The 8,464-nt window shown below is 47.4% G+C and overlaps 1 pseudogene; it reads right to left on the bottom strand.

The window, feature by feature from the left end:
• Window positions 1-7,051: 7,051 nt before the first annotated feature.
• LOC106973959 (F-actin-capping protein subunit alpha-1-like) lies at window positions 7,052-8,243 on the bottom strand (annotated as a pseudogene).
• Window positions 8,244-8,464: the final 221 nt, after the last annotated feature.

Here is an 8,464-nt window from a genome sequence, read left to right on the forward strand (position 1 = left end):
GTCTGGTTGGACCCCTCAGCAGAGGGGCTGGCTGGGGTTTGCTGTGGGCAAACCAGGGGTGGGGGGCTTGCACTGGTTCAGGGGCAGAGGAAGCTTCAGACCAGTTGAGCTCCTCATCACCAGCTGTAGCAGGCGGGCAGGTGTTGCCTGAGGGGGTGAGGCAGAGGGTGAGGCCCAGATGCTAAATCCCTGAGTCCTGGCAGGAATCATCTGGCAGGATCATCATGAAAGCAAAGAGGGAAGGAGATGGGCCTGGGGGCTGTGGGCATGGACAGGAAGCCTGGGGTTGATGGGATCACCGGCAACAGGGCCTGGGGCCACTGGCTAGGAACGGACCATGGACCCAGGCCAAGGGTGGGTGGAGTGAAGCAGGGTGGGGTCCTGGGGTGAGGTCCTGCAAAAATACCTCCTTATCTGCTGCCTGAACTCCTCTGCTCTCCCAAGTACCCACCAGACAGGTTGTGGAGGTCATGTATAATCAGGATAAGTATGTCCCCGGCTGGAAGTGGTGGCAGGGGGGTACCAGCAGTGCCAGTGGTCTTGATCTCTGGGATTTGAGGGGGTCCCACCCTGCTCCACCTCCCTCTGCAGTTCACAACTCATTACTCTCCCGCTCCTCCTCCCCCCCCTCTTCCCCCCTCTTTCTTCTCTTCTCCCTCAGATTCTGTCCCCTCATTTATGTTAGCTGTCCCTTCCCCCCCCCCCCCCCCCCATCCCCAGCCTCTCCTGCTTCCTGCACCAGCGTTATCTTCTTAAAGCACAGAACAGCTTAGCCTGTTCAAGAACCTTCCTTGGCTTCTCGTTGCTTGTGAGTCAATTCAGACATCCTTGATAGGCACTCAAGTCCCTTATAATCTGGCCCAACCTGCCTTATCACACTTGTCTTCCAACTCAGCAATTCTCTCTCTCTTTCTTTCTTTCTTTCTCTCTCTCTCTCTCTCTTTCTTTCTTTCTTTCTTTCTTTCTTTCTTTCTTTCTTTCTTTCTTTCTTTCTTTCCTTCCTTCCTTCCTTCCTTCCTTCCTTCCTTCCTCTTTCTTTCTTTCTTTCTCTCTTTCTCTTTCTTTCTTTCTTTCTTTCTTTCTTTCTTTCTTTCTTTCCTTCCTTCCTTCCTTCCTTCCTTCCTTCCTTCCTTCCTTCCTCTTTCTTTCTTTCTTTCTTTCTTTCTTTCTTTCTTTCTTTCTTTCTTTCTTTCTTTCCTTCCTTCCTTCCTTCCTTCCTTCCTTCCTTCCTTCCTCTTTCTTTCTTTCTTTCTTTCTTTCTTTCTTTCTTTCTTTCTTTCTTTCTTTCTTTCTTTCTTTCTTTCTCTCTCTCTCTCTCTCTCTCTCTCTCTCTCTCTCTCTCTCTCTCTCTTTCTATGTTTGTTTAGAAAGAGCATGAACAGGAGAGGGGCAGAGAGAGGGAGAGAGAGGGAATCCCAATCCCGTGCTGTCAGTGCAGAGCCTGACATGGGGCTCAAACCCACAAACCGTGAGATCACAACCTGAGCTGAAATCAAGAGTCAGATGCTTAACCGACTGAGCCGCCTGGGCGCCTCTTCTCCATTGCTTCTCATCCCCCAAACCGACCACGTGCTTCCGGTCTCCCCTCGACTTAAGCTGCTTTGAACTCTCCCTCCCCACTTGTCTGACTGGTAAAGTCCTCCTCATCCTTAAAAGCCCAATTCAGATGTTAGCACCACCACAACGACTTCCCTGGCGAACTGGCCACCTCCAGGCCCCTGTCATCAAATCAGCTGTCATTAATCACTGTCTGGTTTCCAGTGCCTGTTGAGAAAATAAAGACCTGTGGGTTTTGACAACAGACTGTGTGGAGGAATCTTCTCTCTCTCTCCCTCTCTCTCTCCTTTTAGTGTTATTTATTTTGAGAGCGAGAGAATGAGCGCGAGCAGGGGAAGGCCAGAGAAAGAGGGAGAGAGAGAATCCTGAGCAGGCTTCCTGCTGTCAGCGCAGAGCCTAACGCAGGGCTCGATCCCACAAGCCATGAGGTCATGACCTGAGCCAAAAATCAAGAGTCTGTCACTTAACTGACTGAGCCGCCCAGGCGCCCTGGAAATTTTCTTCTCTGAACCTTAGTTTCCTTATCTGCTAAATGCAAATGAAGCTCTCATTACCCAACCCAGACTCCTCGCTGCAGTCAGCAAGGTCTTGCCTGACCTGTCTCTGGCCCCTCTCCGGGTACACGCTCCAGCCACAGCAGCCTCCACACACTGTTCATTCTTGAACACGCTAGGTCCTTTCTTGCCTCCTGGCCCCCGCACCTGCTGTTCCCCAGCTGGAATGCTCTTCCTTCTCCTCTACCTCATTTCCAATGTCCCCTCCTCAGAGAGGCCCTCTGCAACCACCCCCTGAATTGCTGGCTCCATTTTGCTTTGTCCCGCCTTCTGTTTATTTTCTTCTCAGTCTTACCTCGGTCTGGAAGTTTCCTACTTTTTGACTTGGTTGGCGGCTCGTGAGCTCTTGAGGATGAAGCTCTTGTCTCCAGGATTATGGAGATGACCAGGCTTGATAAGTGTTAGTCCTGGCCCCGGCTCTCCACCTGCTCATCAGGCATTCAGGTGTATGTCCCTGCTCCTGGCAGGGAGTATGTCCTTTCATGCTGTAGTCTTAGCACCGAGCACCGTGCCTGGCCCAGAGCGGGCCTTCAGGCCATGTTTGCTGTCTGTCTGTCCATCCTTGTTCTTCTCCCTTCTTTTCCCTTCACGGCTCCCCATGGGCTCCTGATGGTTTCTTTTTTTTTTTTTTTTTTAATTTTTTTTTTCAACATTTATTTATTTTTGGGACAGAGAGAGACAGAGCATGAACGGGGGAGGGGCAGAGAGAGAGGGAGACACAGAATCGGAAACAGGCTCCAGGCTCTGAGCCATCAGCCCAGAGCCTGACGCGGGGCTCGAACTCACGGACCGCGAGATCGTGGCCTGGCTGAAGTCGGACGCTTAACCGACTGCGCCACCCAGGCGCCCCCTCCTGATGGTTTCTAATGGTTTCTTCTGGAGTAGCAGTGCCTCCCACACAAGCCCTAGGTCTCTGCCACTTATTTTACTGCCAAGCCCAAAACAGGATTTTAAGTGAGCAGTTTGTGGTACATTCCTGGCTGTAGCATCAGAGGCCTTGACTATGCCCGCAGCATCAGCATCACACCTAGAATGGTCTGGTCTAGTCTGAGAAACTTGGAGAGGGCCAAGAGGTCCCAGTGATGCCCACAGCCCCCTCAGAACTTGGCTGTGAGCTGCTCAGGATGAGTGCGGTCCACACGGTCTAATGAAGCCTCATTTGGTTCACAAGAAAATTGGTCCGTGAACATGACTTGCCCATATATATATATATATATATATATATATATATTTTTTTTTTTTAAGTTTATTTATTTATTTTTGAGAGAGAGAGCAAGCAGGGGAGGGGCAAAGAGAGGGAGAGAGAATCCCAAGCAGGCTCTTTGCTGTCAGGGCTCAAACTTAGGAACCGTGAGGTCATGACCTGAGCTGACATCAAGAGTCAGACGTTTAATCAGCTGAGCTACCAAGCGCCCCATGGCTTGCCTCTTCTTAAGCCAAACTGGAGGTCTGGTAAATGGGAGAGTGGCAGGGTGCCACGTGTCCCCCTTTGCTGCTGGAGGACAGGCCTCTGGTACCAGGATGCAGGAGGCAGCCTCAGGGTAAGCAGAGGTTGGCCAGTGAGGATGCAGTTGTGTGAAGGGGCGGGGTGGCGGGGGGGGGGGGGGGGGGGGGGGGAGGGACTGCAAAGAGCCACCCTGCCAGGGATGGTCCCCAAGGGCCTCCTCCCTCCTCCCACTCACTGAGCAAGTGAGACCCGATTCACCATCTGCCAGAAGAGGGAAACTTGACGGGCAGGTCGGACAGGACCGTGCTTCTTAGATTTGAGGATTTACCAACAAAATTGCAAAAAAAGGTCATTTTGGGAACTGATGCAAGGGTTGCTGGCATCTCATTTTGTTAAATAAGGACATAGGATAATTTAAAAAGTCACTTTTTTTAAACACTTAAAAAAATGTGGTAAGGTAACATAAAATTTACCGTTTGCACCATTTAAAAGTACAATTCAGGGGGTGCCTGGGTGTCTTGGTTGAGTGTCCAACATTTTATTTTATTTATTTTATTTTATTTTATTTTATATTTTATTTTATATTTTATTTATTTTATTTTATTTTATTTATTTTATTTTATTTTATTTTATATTTTATTGTATTTTATTTTATTTTATTTTATTTTATTTTATTATTTTATTTTATTGAAAGAGAGGGTGGGGGAGGGCCAAGAGAAGGAAAAGACAGAATCCTAAGCAGGCTCCAGGCCATCAGCACAGAGCCGGATGGGGGGCTCAAACTGATAAACTGAAATCATGACCTGAGCCGAGATCAAGAGTCTGAGGCTTAACCGACTGCGCCACCCAGGTGCTTGACTGGTGTCTGACTCTTGATTTCAGCTCAGGTCATGATCCCAGGGTGGTGGGACTGAGACCCGTGTTGAGTTCAGCTGTGCGCTGAGCACAGAGCCTGCTAAAGATTCTCTCTCTCTCTCTCTCTCTCTCTCTCTCTCTCACACACACACACACACACACACACACACACACACACACACACACACTCCCTCTGAGCCTCACCTCACCCCCCTCATAAATAAATAAGTAAGTAAGTAAGTAAGTAAGTAAGTAAACACTGAGGTGTACTGAACTCAGTAGCACGTAGAATGTTCACAGGGTTCTGCAACATCCCTGCTATGTAGTTCCCACACCCATTAGACGGTCCCTCCCTATGCCTCCTCCCCCAGCCGCTGGCCACCACCCATTTACTCTGTCTCTACAAATTCACCTCTTCTGGACATTTCATATGAATGGCCCCCTACAACATGTGGCCTTTTGTGACTGGCTTCTTTTGCTCGGCACGATGTTTTCAAGGTTCATTCATGTTGTAGCACGCGTCAGTGCATCGTTCCTGTTTATGGCTGAATAATACTCTGCCGTATGGATAATACTGCGTTGTGTTTATTCATTTGTCAGCTGATGGACATTTCGGCAGTTTCCACCTTTTAGCTGTTGTGAATTGTGCTCCTATGACATCCTTATGAAAGTTCCATCTGAACACCTGTTCTTGATTCTTTTGGTCCATACAAGGAGTGGAATCATAGGGATCATATGGCAATTCTATGTTTAACTCATTGAGGACCCGCCAAACTGTTTCCACAGGAGCTCCATCGTTATATGTTCTCAGCATGTGAGGGCTCCAATTTCCTCACCTCCTTGCCAGCACTGGTTATTTTCCTTTTTATAGCCATCCTCGTGGGTGTGAAATGGTATCTCATTGTGGGTTTTGATTGCATTTTCCTAATGACTAATCGCATTAATCATCTTTGCTCTGAACTCTTTGGGGGAACTCTGGCAGGTCCCTTGCCTTCTGAGTGCCTCAGTTTCCTGATGTCTAAACCGGGATACTATCCAGGGCTGTATGAGAGTGAAGCGAGTGACCCATGAGAAGAACTTAGCACCCATGCCAGACGTGCAGGGGGGCTCTCAAGACCACATCAGGCGGCCCCAGCCCCACCCTTGCTCAGCTAGGGGAGAGGCGGCTGTTCAGGGGACCCTCCTGGCTCTGACAGGCTGGGACTCTGCAGGTAAGTTAGAGCTGTTGCCCTCTGCCCTGCGGTCTGTGCCTCTCTGCCTCTACCTCCCTGGACTAGCAGGGATCCATGACCCTTCAGAGGCTGGGCTGGGACTGATTTCCAGCCAACCAAGAAGATGTTTCTGGAGCCTAGCAGATCCGCTGAGGCCCTTTTTCCATTTCTTTTTTCGTTTTCTTTTTAATACAAATATATTTTATTTGAAGTAAACAAAAATGCCTATATAGGTCAACAGGTCACTTGGAAACAAACTTGCTTAACTATATTACTGAGCAAAAACAAGCACCCTTCTTTCTTGACATGTATTTGGATAGGTAGGAAGAAACTATTTGGTTTTTTAAAAACTGACCTTCCCTTAAGGCCTGGTCATAGAAGTGTAAACAATGGAAATGAATCCACCATGACCAGCTGTCATACCGTATCTGTGTCCCCCGTGTATTCTGAGATCACACATACACCCGCCAATATACCTGGGAAGGGTTGCTGTATCACAGTTATGTTTATGTTCTTGGCAGGCAGGACTGAGGACAAGTAATTTGGAAGCAGTTTTCCATCCTGTTTAGAACAAATCCCTAGTATCCCTTCAAATAACAGGTTACGATAGAAAGATACTGCCTGGGACATATCCTTCTCACTTTGGTTCATTTTTTGGTTTTGTTTGTGATTTACTTAGTTGTTTGAATCATCTGCTTATAGTACAATCCAGCCACAAAGTATTAAAGCACAAGATACCTATTCTTCCTTCAACATCTGCACTTTTTCACGTTTTCGACTCTACTGCATTCCTAGTATGTCAGCAGTTCTTGAATAATAAAAAGAGAATAGTAAATGAGTAAAACTCTTCTTAAAATGCAGGTGTCTATAACCATAATGGTGCTAGATTGGAAAGAGACAATGAGGGAAGAGAAAAAAAGCAAACACGTTCATGCGCAGGGAATGTGGTTCAAGTCTTCGGATTTAAAAGCAACTTCCCCAGAGAAGCTGGCTATGATGGCATTTCCAGAAAACTTCCTTTGCCCCCACAAAAGGACCTGAACAGCCCTATCCAAACTTTTGAACACTACAGTTATGGGATGCTATAAATGATGATCAAAGCAGTCAGAGGGAGAGGATGAATGTGTCTTCCCTTCAGCACGTTTGTAACATAGCATCGTTAGCGGTTGGTGGATCAGTAAAAACCACAGAAGTACCAGAAGTGCTTTGAAGGATAGGGATAGAAAAGTGCTGAGTGTATTACCTGTCTATATCAATGACAGGGCTTCACGGCTAGGAAAAATTTCTAAAAGGTAAAATGACTCCAGGATAGATCTCCTTCTCCATCATTAGATGTAGCAGAATTAAAAAAAAAAAAATTACAACTAAATGTAGTGAAAACAGAAAATTACAAGGCAGAGAGCACAAAAGAATCAAGGTTAAACAGCATTCCATGAGGCTAGAAAACCTGCAAAATATCACTCTTGTTTATAAATCACTGATTTAGCATATGACTGCATGTCAAATCCTTTCCTTCCACATACTGAAGAATCCTACATTCAGCCTTTAAGCATTCTGCATTTCTTTGCCAGTCCTGTAGCTGAGTATCTTGTTCCAGTCGATTTCCATGCGGGTAACCGGAAGCTGCCGGCGCAAGGCCTTGAATGAGGTGTGTGACGTTGTTCGATAGTTTTAATTAATTGCTGTCTGATGTTCATTTTCTGCATGCTCTATGATTTTAATAAACTCCTTGGCAGTTGGGACTTCATTCGAAACAGTTACTGAATCTTGTACATCTTTATGACTAACCAACTGAACATTGCCACCTTCATAACAGTGAACCTGAATCTTAAGTACTCCAACAACCTGGGCTGTAGGTCGTATGATGGTGAACTTCCACTCTGATCTCCAATGACCATTCCAGAAGGTTTTAGGCTAAAACTGGTGGCTTTCAACACATGCAGTAATGATCTGTTGCTCACCTATAGTTTTAGCGTAAACAGTATGGAAGCCATTGGAATAACGATCTTTCACATAGGCCCTTAAAGCACTGTCACAGGATTCTCTCCCAGACTTCAGACCTCCATCTACGTCCTCTGGCTGGGGGTCACTTGCTTCTTTCCATCCATGATCCAACTTAAAGGAAATTTTGTTTTTTGGATCTAAAAATCTGCTATTGCCCAGGTCACCGTGTTCTGGACTTAAGACCTGATCTTCATATCCTTCTATCTTCACAGACGTGAACTGACCCATGTTATACTGGGCAAATGCATGTGCTGCCCCTTCCCTGAGGAGATTGTCATTATTAAGTAGTAGCCGGACATCCTTGAACACTGCATTAAATTCCCCTGGGGGTGCATGAGTGATGAATTTAGCAGCTATGTGTACCCTCTCCTCACCCACACCCAATCCTCAAAGTCGGCTGTCTTGGGCTACTCTCCCTTCTCTCATTTCCATGCACCCTCCCTGCCCCCTGTGTGCTTTCCCTTCTGCAGGCTCTCTTTCTACATAATGCACTCAGCTCCTGGAGCATAGTGGAAGTGCCTGGAAGTTTACACCCCGCCCCCCGAAGTAGCTCTTAGCCAACAAATGGAGTGCAGGTGAGAGAGGGCTCAGTTCCCTTGCGTGGCATGGGGAGAGCCCTGAGGTGTAACGTGCACAGCAGAGTCCCCTGCAGGACAGGATGAAGCCAGCCTCTGCACCCTGGTGGGCCTCCCCTGCCTCCTCCAGTCTCTCTTCAGTGTCCCCCTGGCCCCTGATCCCCCTGGGAGCACTGCTTTAGGAAATCACGAGCTGGGATTCCCCATCTCAGGACCTGCTTCTGGGGAACTTGACCTAAAGCCAGGAGCACCTACAGTATC

The sequence above is a fragment of the Acinonyx jubatus genome, chromosome B2, assembly GCF_027475565.1.
Source record: "Acinonyx jubatus isolate Ajub_Pintada_27869175 chromosome B2, VMU_Ajub_asm_v1.0, whole genome shotgun sequence".
NCBI classification, from domain to species: Eukaryota; Metazoa; Chordata; class Mammalia; order Carnivora; family Felidae; genus Acinonyx; species Acinonyx jubatus.